The sequence below is a fragment of the Saccopteryx leptura genome, chromosome 6 (assembly GCF_036850995.1).
Source record: "Saccopteryx leptura isolate mSacLep1 chromosome 6, mSacLep1_pri_phased_curated, whole genome shotgun sequence".
In the NCBI taxonomy this organism is placed as follows: domain Eukaryota; kingdom Metazoa; phylum Chordata; class Mammalia; order Chiroptera; family Emballonuridae; genus Saccopteryx; species Saccopteryx leptura.
In genome coordinates this window covers 90454873-90469478 of record NC_089508.1, presented here as the reverse complement: position 1 = coordinate 90469478, position 14606 = coordinate 90454873, and the positions used below count along the sequence as shown (strand labels likewise).

General features: G+C 38.0%; 1 pseudogene; it reads left to right on the top strand.

The window, feature by feature from the left end:
• The first annotated feature begins 7459 nt into the window (after positions 1-7459).
• Positions 7460-14606, top strand: part of LOC136377120 (Y-box-binding protein 1-like) — a 50342-nt pseudogene continuing 43195 nt past the window's right edge.

Genomic DNA, 14606 nt, shown 5'->3' with positions numbered 1-14606 from the left:
GCCCCAGATGGACAGAGCATGGTATCCAACAAGGGTTGCTGGTGGATCCCAGTCAGGGTACATATCTCCCCTCCTCTCACTTGGAAAAAGAAGAAAAAGAGAAAAAAATAATCTTTAAAGATTTATAAAAATAAAAATAAAAAAAAAACAACCTTGAGCCTTCTCTTGAAACATTTTAAAGAGGAAAGGAAAAAATGGTATTATGAACATTTGTCCTGTTAAACAGTAGATTATAAAGAAAAAAAATCTCTGTAAAGGAATTGCAAAATAGAGGTTTTCCACATGAAGAGGCAACAGAGTTCAAATCAAGGAAACTGGGTAAATGAGTATAGTTTTAAATAATAATGGCCCAGTTTGTTTAAGGATGTGCTTTATACTTGAGACAAACAAAAACTTTACCACCAAATATACCAAAACGCACCTCTTTCATAAGTGAATTACTTAAACCAAAAAAATGACCCATAGGTCTAGCTGCCTGTCACCATGAAAACCAATAACATGACACAGGTGCTGATGAAAAAGAAAGAGATTTGGCCTGACCTGTGGTGGCGCAGTGGATAAAGCGTCGACATGGAAATGCTGAGGTCGTCGGTTCGAAACCCTGGGCTTGCCTGGTCAAGGCACATATGGGAGTTGATGCTTCCAGCTCCTTCCCCCTTCTCTCTCTCTGTCTCTCTCCCTCTCTGTCTCTCTCTCTCCTCTCTAAAAATGAATAAATAAAATTTTAAAAATGTTTAAAAAAAAAAAAAAAGAAAGAGATTTATTCAAGTGCTAGCCAAAACCCATCTTCCTTTCTTGGTGCAGGTCAGGGTTTTTTTAATAGAGAAAATGAGGGGGAATAAGCAATACTAGAACAAAGGAATCAAAAGGAAGGGATTGCGAGTTCTTTGCAGAAGGGGATATGAAATGTGCAAGCTAGCTCAGAGTGTTCAGATAACAGATTGAAGGCCACACATCTCTCAGAGCTGGCATATCTGAAGGTCAGAGTCTGTTCCATTGATTGTCACAAGAATTGAAGCTAGCTAGTAACTTATAAATTGGGGTTTTTGTTTCACATAACAAGTGTCCACAGATTCCCACAGTCAGGTTATCCTCTTGGCCTTACACAAGAATCAGAACATCAAGCCTCAGAGTGGTGGGAACAGTAGAAAGAGGTGCATCTCCCACTTATGCTTATTCTTCTTGTTTAGATGTTAAGCCTTGATCTGTGTCAGTTGGAGAGAAATAACTCTTTTGATTGTAACAAGAGCTTGGCCAGAAGTGAATGAACAGGACTGATCATATACCTTTGACTTGTTATAGAATACATAACTGTGATTACTAAACTAGTGATATTGAATCATGGTTATAAGAGCAATAAAATGTATTTAACATTTTACAGAAATTCTTTTATAAGCTTACTTTGTTAGTACATTCTTATTTAGCTCTATTTTATGGTTAGTCAGACTAATATCAATAAATCAGTAATATAACATATTTATTCCCAATTACATTACTAGTGTTTCCATACCTGGAATATTATGTATGTATTTGTTTGTTTTTTATTGGATGTTTACATTTTTGGAAGGAAAACACCTTTGTTTAATAAAAAAATTGAGTATTTGTAATTTTGTTCTTAAGATTTTCACACCATAAAAAAAAATTGTTATTTTCTCATAAATTTACAATTTCTAAATGAAGAAAAGCCAGTGTAAAATTGGGGGAAGAATATGCTTTATTAATCAAATAATATCTTGATTCATCTAAGTGAGAAGATTGTTTATTTTTACCACTAAACATGGAAGTATTTTTGCAGCAAATTTGTTTGAAAAGATTAATGTGTTATATATCAGATTACCCCATTCTGTGTATGAAGCAGATGTGATCTTTGTCTTAAGTTTCTCTACTTTATAGTCGTGGTTGGATTTTTTTTAAATACTACATTATTTCATGACTTTAAAAAAGTGTTTAAAATGTGACTTATAGAACATTACAGATGATTAAAAACAGTCATGTGAAAATCTCATAACCTAAATCAATTTTTTTTTTTCTCCTGTATTTTTCTGAAGTTGGAAACAGGGAGGCAGTCAGACAGACTCCCGCATGCGCCTGACCGGGATCCACCCGGCATGCCCACCAAGGGGCGATGCTCTGCCCAAAAATTTCTTTGCTAGTGACCCCCACTCTGTTGCAACCAGAGCCATTCTAGCGCCTGGGGCAGAGGCCACGGAGCCGTCCCCAGCGCCCGGGCCAACTTTGCTCCAGTGGAGCCTCAGCTGCGGGAAGGGAAGAGAGAGACAGAGAGGAAGGAGAGGGGGAAGGATGGAGAAGCAGATGGGCGCCTCTCCTGTGTGCCCTGGCTGGGAATCGAACCTGGGACTCCTGCACGCCAGGCCGACGTTCTATCACTGAGCCAACCAGCCAGGGCCCCTAAATTAATTCTTAACATCATAAATAATTTACTTTGATGATGTGTCCTTGATTTAATTTGAGATACTTTTAAAAGCATACTTTATTTGTGTTTGCAATAATCTTTGAAGAGATTATGAATAAAATTTCTATTAATTTATCATTTTCTCTGACAGCAAAAAATAATAATTAAGTGCATATGGAGTAAAAATTGATGGTCAGCAGAGCTCGAGCTATTATAATGATGATAAAGGACTCACTTTAAGGAGAAGACAAGATAAAGTTTTGTACTAAAAATGCCACAACAGCAGCAGAGTGATTATTCAATAGATTCGACATAAAGAAAACAAGTAAGTATAATATAAACAAATTGTTCTTCTAATTTGCCCTGTTTTTTCTTTAAATAATATATAAATAAGCCATATATTTTGGAAAGAGGATAAAAATTTCTTTGCTAGAAATCAGAAAAGGGGTCCTGGCTGGTTTGCTCTCAGTGGATAGAGCACCCACCCAGCGTATGAATGCCCCGGGTTGGATTCCCAGTGAGGGAACACAAGAAAGGTGACCATCTGCAGCTCTCCCCTCCTACTCCCCCTTCTTGCCCTCTTCCCCTCCCACAGCCAGTGGCTAGATTGGTTTGAACATTGGCTCCAGACAGGGGTTGCTGGGTGGATCCCAGTAGGAGCTCATGCAAGTCTGTCTCACTATCTCCCCTCCTCTCACTTAAAAAAAAAAGAAGAAGAAAGAAATCAGAAAAGAAAGTGGTATGTAGCTGCTTCTGAAAGCTTTCTAAGGATCTCACACTTTAATAGTTAAAACTTTGACCTTATAAATAATGTCTTTTACTGGAATGTGTAAATTATCTTTAAATACTAATCTTCAAGTTCAAAGAGACCTGTGGTGAATGGGAATCTATAATAAATTTCTCTTTTGTCTCCTAGAAACCAAGATAAGTGTCACGTTGTATCTTTGAGGGTCCTGGCAATCACCTGAGGAGGTCTAGGGGGAATACAACCTTAATGAAGGGAAGATTTTTAAATGTGTGAGTGGACTCAAGGGGAACATACAAGAGAAGGTGAAGCACTGGAGTCTAACAAAAGCCAGAGGCTTCACCAGTCCTAGGGCTAAAGGGACAGAGGAAAAAATTACCTAGCCTGGGGAGACCTGTAACTGAGAGAGAATACCACCTAATAGGGCCAATGGACTTCAGTGCAGGAAAGAAAGGGTATAAGAATATAAATATCCCAGCCACTCTCTCCTGCCAATGCCTCCCAAACCCAATCAGAAGCAAGAGGACAAAGAAGACCACTCAATGCAGTGCACATGAGTCAGCCTGCTGGGCATACAGCATGATGGAGAATAGACCTGGGAGGAAAACAGAGCATCCAGCCCTCTGACATTGGGTTTACTGCTGCCCTACCACACAGGCAGAGATGTACGTATGTCCTAAATGTATGTAAGGCCATATATATATATATATATATATATATACTGCATTTTCATCAATGTAGAAGGATAAATAAGTCAAATTTAAACAAATAATATAATATAGACTTTATTAAAATTTCCAGGTAATTTCCCAATCTCTACTTCTACTGTTCTCTATAGATATAGTACGTACCACACAGAAAATTTTGTCTAGAAATGCAATGTCACAGAAAGTGTTTGCATCCAACCTTTTAATAATTAATCCCCAGGCACAAATGAACTAAATCTTTAAGAGACTATATTTTTAATTTTGTACTAGAAATGACTGTTTAGTTGTTTCTTGCAAAGGGTGCTTATGGAAGAACTCATCATATTTATTAAGTGCGCTCAGTGTTATAAGGAAGAATGTTTTTCTCTGCATTTATGCTATGGTTAGAACCTATGGCCATCCATTTGCAATGCTAGGACTGATGTAGAGCCCTTATTCTTCCCCTTTTTGAAAAGTAAAAATGTTTAGTCTCTAGTCAAGGGAATACTCCTTAACTGTTAAGGAGGTAAGAAAGAATTCAGAGACCTTCACACAATATCTTGCACACCCAAAGGATACTTAGGGCATTGACTGAGCTTTCAAAATTGAACAACCATAGCCTCAGTAGCTATTCTGCTTATGTGCTTTGATTTATGGCATTAATGAGGAAATTATTCATCAGATTCCTACTGTGGGCAAATGTTAAGCCCTTTACATTTTTAACACATTTATGCTTCCTAACATTCCATATTTTAGAAATAAGGACACTGAAGTTTAGGAAAATTAGGTAATTTACTCATTATCCCTAAAGAAATAGAGCAAAGATTTTAACCCATACTTTCTAACATCAAAGGCATCCTTTCCATTAAATTACACTGAGAATATAAATTTTGATCATTTGCTTTTTAAAAACCTTACAATAGCCTGACCAGGCAGTGGTGCAGTGGATAGAGCATCAGACTGGGATGCGGAGGACCCAGGTTCAAGACCCTGAGGTCGCCAGCTTGAGCGTGGGCTCATCTGGTTTGAGCAAAGCTCACCAGCTTGGTCCCAAGGTCGCTGGCTTGAGCAAGGGGTTACTAGGTCTGTTGAAGGCCCACAGTCAAGGCATATATGAGAAAGCAATCAATGAACAACTATGGTATCACAACGAAAAACTGATGATTGATGCTTCTCATCTCTCTCAGTTCCTGTCTATCTGTCCCTATCTATCTCTCTCTCTGACTCTCTCTGTCTCAAAAAAATAAAAAATAAATAAAATAAAAACCTTACAATATTGAAAGTAGCCCCAATGTTATAATAAAAATAATACAATTAAAAATTTGAATGGGCTCACTAAAACTTTAGTTATCATCTTCTTACTTGATTATATGCCAAATGCTGGCCCCCACATGTATGTATGTGCCTCTTAACTAAAAGAGCCCCTAGATAATTGCTTCTAAACCACCTCTAACATGCAATGATCACCCACCTTCTCTACCATCTCTTGCTCATTTCTATGCTATTACAGATTTATGTACAGATAAATCTTTTTTTTCTGATCAGTTTACCATATGCATCCCATCTGGATTACATTCTAACTATTCTTCCCCTCTTTAATTTATATTGAAAGAACCTTCAAGTTCACAGAAAATAAACATAAACTATTTCCCCAAACCATTGCAAACTAGGTCAGTGATGTCTATTTGAAGATCTGTCAAATGTGAGATATGTGAACCAGAAGAAAATGTTCCCAAAATAGTGCAGGTGGAGGTCTCTACTCTCCTACAGGTTCCTGCCCTATAATAGGTACCGCTCTTCACTCCTTCTTATTTGACTACCATTAAGACATGCACATCATGACACAAGGGGACCAAAGGAGCTTCAATCTGAGACTCCGAGTACTTCTCTAAGAGTCTACTGCCTTTCCCAAGAAACTATTTATAAACGTCAGAACTTTGTAAATGTCGATGATTTCCCAGGAGACAAGGAATGACTCATGTAAAATAATGAGAAAGCCCTTTGCAAAAGTTAAACTCTGAAATGTAGATTATATTCATTTTAGAAGCATCAGAGGCCCTGGCCAATGGCTCAGTGGATAGAGAGTCAGACCTGCATATGGATATCCCAGGTTCGATTCCCGGTCAGGGCACACAGGAAAAGCAACCATCTGCTTCTCTCCCACTCCCTTTCCCCAATCTCTCCTTCTTCCCCTCCCACAACCAGTGGTTCAGTTGATTCCAGTGTGGCCTCGGGCACTGAGGAGCACATCAGCCTCAGGCTCTAAAGATAGCTTGGCACTAGAGCATTGGCCCTGGATGGGATTGCCAGGTGGATCCCAGTCAGGATGCATGCGGGAGTCTGCCTCACTATCTCCCCTTCTCTCACTTAAAAAAAGAAAAGAAAAAAGCATCAGAGAAAATTTAGCACAAAATACAGTTGTGGAGCAAGGAAGAAAATCCATGTTTTTTACATAAAATTTTAACAAAGAGTACAGTCCAACTAAGAAAAATCAGACTTTTCCACATAAATTAGGGAAGTCTCAAGAAAATGGAAAATGGGAAAATTCATTATTTGACCTTTTGCTTTGCTAACTCCAAACAGAAGAAACCATAAATCAATGACCCTCATATCTCAGTGAACTGAAGAGACTGTTTAGTTTTTCAGGGTTTTTTATTATTATTATTAATTTTAATAGGGTGACATTAATAAATCAGGGTACATATGTTCAGAGAAAACATCTCCAGGTTATTTTGACATTTGATTATGTTGCATACCCATCACTCAAAGTCAAATTGTCTTCCGTCACCTTCTATCTGGTTTTCTTTGTGCCCCTCCTCTCCCCACCCTGTAACCACCACCCTCTTGTCCATGTCTCTGAGTTTCATTTTTATGTCCCACCTATGTATGGAATCATATAGTTCTTAGTTTTTTCTGATGTACTTATTTCACTCAGTATAATGTTATCAAGGTCAATCCATGTTGTTGTAAATGATCCAATGTCATCATTTCTTATGGCTGAGTAGTATTCCATAGTATATATGTACCAAAGCTTTTTAATCCACTCATCCACTGACAAACACTTGGGCTGTTTCCAGATCTTTGCTATTGTGAACAATGCTGCCATAAGCATGGGGGTGCATTTCTCCTTTTGGAACAGTTCTATGGTGTTCTTGGGGTATATTCCTAAAAGTAGGATAGCTGGGTCAAAAGGTTTTCAGGGTTTAATAACTTTCCTTATCCAGAACCAGTTTTCTCATTATTTTCTTATAGTTTAATAATGGATCAAGTTATATCTGAAGTGCGTTGTTACATTCTAGGAATTATATTTTTAGAGAAATATAAGCCAATTGGGAACTGCTCAAACTGTACAATAGAGAGGAGAATCTCTAATTCATACAGACTTCTAGATTTTAGTGTAAAGAGATTTTACCCTCCTGTGGATTTTTCTCTGCTCATCACCACTAAACTGAGAGTTTTGTGATATAGAGTGTCTGGACTCAATTTTGTTTTTAATAGCAATGCCAAATGGAAAAGCTTGGGGAGCACTAAAGTGATGGGAGAAGCAGCTATTGCAGCTCTCTTGTCCACTTCCTGCAAAGGCTGTGCTCTCTGCCCGTTTCTGTTCAGCTCTTCATGGGTTCTCTGCCTCTGTGTCCCCCAGAGCACAGTAGTAAATGCCAGAATCTGCCACCTGCACCTGGAGGAGGAGCAGTGAAGAAGAGACTCGCTCATAGGCCATGTTGTAACGTCCCTGCTGAGAAGGTCTTGCACCCTTTACAAGGAGTCTTGGCGCACATCCTGGGAAGTGAAGGTACCATAAGAAGTTGTAAGCAGTGGATATAGAGTGATTACAGAAGATCTCCACCACAGCTCCCTCCGAAGACACCACAGAGGAAGGCTGAAATACTTGGTCCTTGCTCTCTGCAACTGCAGGAAAAAAATAAAATAGACTGTGAGTTTTATGCTGCTGTTTGCTCATTGATGGCCTGTTAAGTACAGTGAGTATTAATAAATCTGGCTTTTTTTGTTTTTTAAGAAATTGCTCCATGTTTTAAAATAATGGCATACACTTTTCCAAGACCAAAGAGTGAAGGATCCTGCTCACCCTTCCAGAGGAAGCTGAAGAGGAGCCCCAGCCACACTGCTTCCAGGGTGCTCTGCAGAGCCACAGCCATACTGCAGTGGGTCTCAGACCTCATCTGTAAGTGTGATGCTCACCAGCAAGCTGATTGAAGGCCTGATTTGCATTTTCTTCTTAATGTCAATGACATCATCAGCTAGAATCTGTGAACTATAGAAGAGTGACTGCAATTGTGAGGCTGCTTAAGAGTAGCTTCAACTGTGTTTGTTCAGAGTAGGAAGTCTTAAAAGGCAATGTAGCGCCTGACCAGGCGGTGGCGCAGTGGATAGAGTGTCAGACTGGGATGCGGAAGCACCCAGGTTCGAGACCCTGAGGTCGCCAGCTTGAGCGTGAGCCCATCTGGTTTGAGCAAAAATTCACCAGCTTGGACCCAAGGTCGCTGGCTCAAGCAAGGGGTTACTCAGTCTGCTGAAGGCCCATGGTCAAGGCACATATGAGAGAGCAATCATGAACAGCTAAGGTGTCGCAATGCGCAACGAAAAACTAATGATTGATGCTTCTCATCTCTCCGTTCCTGTCTGTCTGTCCTTGTCTATCCCTCACTCTGACTCTCTCTCTGTCTCTGTAAAAAAATAAAATTAAACTAAAAAAAAAAAGGCAATGTAGCCTTTCAGAGGTCACCACAGTTGTGCAAATTTAGTACTAAAGAAACCTATTTCCTTCTTTAAAGGTGACAAAAGAAGTTACCTAATTGATGGGAGACTAATTCATCATTCATATTAAAGTGATGTAATCACACAACAAATAGAGTGAACTTATCACATGTTATATGACGATGTACTAATATGTTAAAAATAATAATTATGTAATCTTAGTAACCTGCAGATGAAAAGCAGGTTTTTTTAAAGCACAAAAATGACTAGTATATTCATCAGTATTTGACTCTTTGCATCGAAAGTGATGTCTGGAACAAGTATAGAAAGAAAATCTCAGTTACATTTTGCTGTAACCAAAAGAACCGGGTCAAGGAAGACCCAAAAGCTGCATTTGGAGATGATCTCTTTTGGATGGTATCTATCCTCCTTTCCTAGCCTGACACTGTTCCTTTTATTATTAGTTAAGGGTTTAATAGGTCTCCCTCTGGATTTTATTGTTTCATAGAGATTTTATTGGTATTGTATTTGGAAAAGAAGAGTAAGCAAGGTTTTTGGCAATTCGAAGTTCATACACTGCAGAATTTTTCATGTGCACCACCACCCAGTGGACTACATGGGAACTGATGGAAAATCATTTCCTCAAGCAGCCTCTGAGTCTTAGCAGCTTCTAACAGCTTAAAGAGATTTCATTCCCTTTGCTTTTGTTCAAATTCCTCATGCTTACTCAATTGCCCTAGAGATATAAAGGTTATCCACAGGAAATAATTGACTCCTCAGAAACCTTCTGATTACCAAAAGATGTTCTTCACTCAGGTGAGTAGTTATTTAAACACATACATCCATGGAATGAAATATTTCTTCCTCATCCTAAAATAGTTGCTTAATTCATCTCCTTTCTTTCTTTTCTCCTTTTTTATAAATAGTCTCACAAGTCAGGAGAAATTCATTTCTGCCCTAACCTTTTCTCTTTTTTCACTGAGATATTCCTTAATGATGATAGATGTTTTTTTAGGCCCAACAGAGACCTTTTATTTATATTTATAACCCCAAAATATTCCAAAAAATATAAAATTTCAATATGGCTATAAAGTTAGGATGAAAAATTAGAGACAAGGAAGCACAGGAAGGACTAATATAGCTACTGTGATTAAACTGAGCTCTGAAATTTCTGACAACTAAAACATAAAAGGAAATACAATTACCCAAATAAGCTGATTAAGTGTGCAAGAAGCTCCTTCCTGAAGCCAAGTGGTATATAGCTATAGATAACTTAAAACTCTTTTTAGATTACTAGTTATATACTTCTGGTTCAAAGTTTCTAACTACTGCAAAATATTTTAGCCTGTGCTTCCTCCATATTTATTTATGCAGTCCCCTTGTGATGAACTCATAGGCTGCCTTTAACCCCCACCAACACAGCAATGAACATATTTTTATATTTTTCCTCATTAACCATGTGAGAATTTCTTTGGGGTATGTATCCAGCAAAAATTGTCCAATCATAGTATATATGCATATACTCAGTTTTACTAATTAAACATTCAAACCAGTGACACCATATACATCCACTTCTACCAGCAGCGCATGAGCATTCCAGTCTCACCAATCCTCAAAGACATTAAGTGTTACAAAAAATTTAAAACTGTCTACATTTTACCAATATGCTGAGTGTGAGGTCTCATTTTAATTTGTCTTATTCTATTACTCTCTTAGTGAAATTGAGCAGTGTTCTCCTTTTAGATATTACCTATTCAAATGATTTTCCCAGCTAAGAAGGCCCTAATCTTTCTCCCAGGACTGACCTGGAAGTTGTGAAGGAAAGCAGTGAAGGCTAAGGCATTTGTAAACTGCCTAGCTAAATATCAAACAAGTTCCCAAACCTGCACACAAAGCCCACTGGCAAAGGGCAGGAGGCCTATTTGTTTCAGGCATTTAAGAAAATCTCTGTCCAATTATTAAATTATTAGCTGACCATAGAGCTAATCAAACAGAAATTCCCAAGCCACATGACAAAAATACAGACTTCAAAAATTAATTCAAGAAAGTAACTAAACAAACTGACAGCAACCACAACAAAACAGCAATAACAGCAAACCACAAGGGAATGGAAGAGGTGATTTCCAGTGTTGCCACATCATTTAAAACGTCCAGTTTTCAATAATAACAATAAAACTTTGGGGAAATAAGTGAAATATTTATTTTTAAATTTAAATAACTAAACTGACAGGGCTCTGAAATCAAAGCAATAATTCTGGAGTCGGGGGTGTTATTTTTGTTGTTGTTCTCCCAGAATTTACCTTTAAATGCTAATATTTCTCTGGAGTGTGACTAGACTCTGCAAATCTCAGCCTCCTGGTTGTATTCTGTATGCATAACTCGGTTCACTGCCACATTAATTCATTTACATAAGTTAATCACCTCATAACCACAACAGTTTTAATGAGGTCCACTGGAGAATCCAACTCCCTTTGTTAACTGCTGCTATTCTTACCACAGGGAAGCATTTAGAGACCAGAGAGTAATCACTGAGAGCAAGAGTTATAATGAATGGCTAGAGGCATCCTCTGGTCTTCTCTGTGATGCTGGCGTGGGCCAGAGAAACACAGGAGATTAATTTAAAAGTTGGATTTTCCTCTGGGTCTTCTTAACAAGCAGTCCCTATTGACCTGTAATTTGTCAAAAGTAACCAAATTCTAGGTTTCTTCCTTCCCTAAATTTTATGTGTGTTCCAGATATAAATACCTAACCCCTTGAGTGCTGTTTCATCCAACAGAGCAGAAGCAAATTACTACCCTACGACCCTATTCCTTTGTGCATAGCTCCCTTCATCATTAAGAGAAAGCATAGTATGCAGAGAGGATTTTTAATCTAGATTGTGGTTAACTACTTTATGTGAGAATTACTAGGGCCCTATGTGGGTAGTTAGTCCATACAGTTCACTTATTCTTTTCATTTCCAGCTGAATTGGTCTATCATCTTAGGTCCAACTAGGGATGAAGTTCAATATAATAAATTTTTATCATCTCAGAAATTTAAAACTAGAAGAAGTCTTCGGTTCACATGCTGTAGCCCATTCTTTTTACAGGAGAGAAATACAGATGCTCCAGTTTTGATGGCTTTCCTAAGGTCACACAGGCAGTTTGTGATTAAACTAGATCTAGAACATTAGTCTCCTGTTCAGTGTTCTAACACAAATTGTAAGAGCGTACACCACCTGAAGAGAAATCTGGAAAAAATAATAATAAGAGACTGCTTTAATTGAATGTAGTTAGGAAAATATGATATAATGCCTTATTATTTTTTCCTTTGAAATTTTGATATCTCTCTAATAGTTTCCATTTCTTTTCCATCCTCATTGCTATTGTTCTTATTAACTCATACCTCTAATGTTACCACAGCCTCCTTGCTTTGGCTTCCATATTCTAGGCATTCCTATTTCTAATCTATGATGAATATCACTGCCAAATAATCCTTCTAAGAGAAGATTATGTCCAAATCTATTCTATAAAATAAAATTTATTTTATGAAATAAAATCTTAATGTCACTGCTCTGCTTAATTACCCCTGCTATATCAACTGAAGGGGGATATAATTATATTTTCTGCTCCAAATTTCTATTCAGTGACTCTAAATAATTGATTTAAATTTATTAAATTTATTGACTTATCTCTCTATTTTAATAACATATTAGATTCTTAAATATAATAACATTTATTTCTGGATTTTTTTGTTGTAGGTGTTTCATGAATCTTTCAGTTAATTATATATGTCCCACCTTTTTTTGACAACCATGTCTATATAAATTTGAAAAACAAACTGTGGTTTATTCACACAACCAAAAACTACTCTGTTCTAGAAAGAAGTGAACCATTGATACAAGAAATGACATATATGGATCTAAAAATAATTATGCTAAGTGAAAGAAGGCAGACCAAACACAATGCATACTGTCCATTTACATAAAATTTCAGCAATTCTAAAAAAGGTGATTATGAATTTAATTTAAAATTGTGTCAAATTTCTCTCAGATATAAGTCCTGCTTTGCTGGTGTCACTTTAACTTGCCATGCACTCTGAAGCAAGGGGTTTTGGTGTACATTGGTCTCTGAGCGCTTCTCATAGTATCTATTACAGCACAGAAGCATGTGCCACTCTGACTCTATTCTGCCCTCCCAGGAGAGATTAGATGTCTTAGGGACATTCTGGTTTTGTTGAGAAAAATTCCAGCTACTACAAGTGCATCAGTTCATTATTTTGGAAAATGGAGCCCAGTCCCCCGATTTCCCTTGGACTGCTGGTGTCAGAACATGGTGTCATCATGATGGAACTGTGACTGGAGGAGATCTAGACATTTTCCTTTGCAGAAGTATCAGGCAATTCTGTAGAGCTTGAAAGATAACAGGTCTGCACATCACTGATGGAAGAGAAAACTAAGATTTATGGAATAATGGAAAAGTTAGTGTGTGACTTTATACAAAAGAATTCTCATGAGTTGAAAACTAGTCAAATTAAGCATGAGAACTTTAGCATATTTAATTCTGAATGCCTAACACTGAACCCATTAAGCACCTACACCCTCACAGAAAGCATCCCTGTTACACTGTCTCCTCCCAAGTTCATTCTGGAGCGAAGTAGTAATACTGGCTGTGTGGTATGGTATGTGTGTGTAAGAAAGAAAATGAGACACAGAATAAAAGAAAGAGAGCTAGAAAAACTACACCAATGAATGGGAAGGTTGGCCTGTATATAAATAACCTGAAAATTTTTAAGTCTGTAAAGAATAAATTCTCATGTTTATCAAAACGGAGATGAATGCCTTAGCCTTTTAAATGGAGACAAGGCAATAATATCCTCTAACCCATAAAATAATATTAAATTCTGCTTTTTCATAACAGCTGACATGATGTTCATATATAATCTTCTTATTACTACTCTACACAATGCCATGCAAATTCCAATTACATAATATGTTTTCAATAATAATATTCACTAAGACTTGAACATGTACAAACTAAATTGGAAGTAAAAGTAATACAAATATATAACTTCTTCCATTATCTATATCATAACACTAAACATCAAGTCTTTAAAAACAGCATCAGTGTTGTCTGACTCCAGGTGGTGCAGTGGATAGACTTTTGACCTGGAGTCCTGAGGTTGCCAGACCTAAACCCCGGTCTTACCTGGTCAAGGCACATATGAGAAGCAACTACTAAGAATTGATGCTTCCTGCTCCTCCCCCCCACCACCACCAACAATTTTCTCTCTCCTCTCTCTAAAACAATAAGTAAAATCTTTAAATATATAAATTAATGAAATAAAATCAGCATCAGTGTGGATGTAATAGCTAGAGCTATTTTTTTATTTATTTTTTTTTCATTTTTCCGAAGCTGGAAACAGGGAGGCAGTCAGACATACTCCCGCATGTGCCCGACCAGGATCCACCTAGCATGCCCACCAGGGGGCGATGCTCTGCCCCTCTGGGGTGTCACTCTGTTGCATCCAGAGCCATTCTAGCGCCTGAGGCAGAGGCCACAGAGCCATCCTCAGCGCCTGGGCCATCTTTGCTCCAATGGAGCCTCAGCTGCGGGAGGGGAAGAGAGAGAGAGGAAGGAGAGGGGGAGGGGTGGAGAAGCAGATGGGCGCTTCTGTGTGCCCTGGCCGGGAATCGAACCCAGGACTCCTGCACACCAGGCCAATGCTCTAACGCTGAGCCAACCGGCCAGGGCCAATAGCTAGAGCTCTTAACAGCTATCTTGGGCAACATGGACAAGGTCCACAGCTAGATATGGTGAATAGAGACCTAGAAGGACTTCAGGTAGGTCCTTCATTTCATAATTACCATACCATTCCTGGAATGTCTACACCTTAGACTTATTTTATAGGAGAGAAATATAAAATTTTATCTCATTTTTTAAAAAATAAAATCCCCATTATTCAAGACTTTATTTGTTTATGTGCTATCTGATATTTCTACTTTTATGATTCCTTTAAATTACTATTATAACATGAATTTCACATTCTCACCTACCTGCAAGAGCTA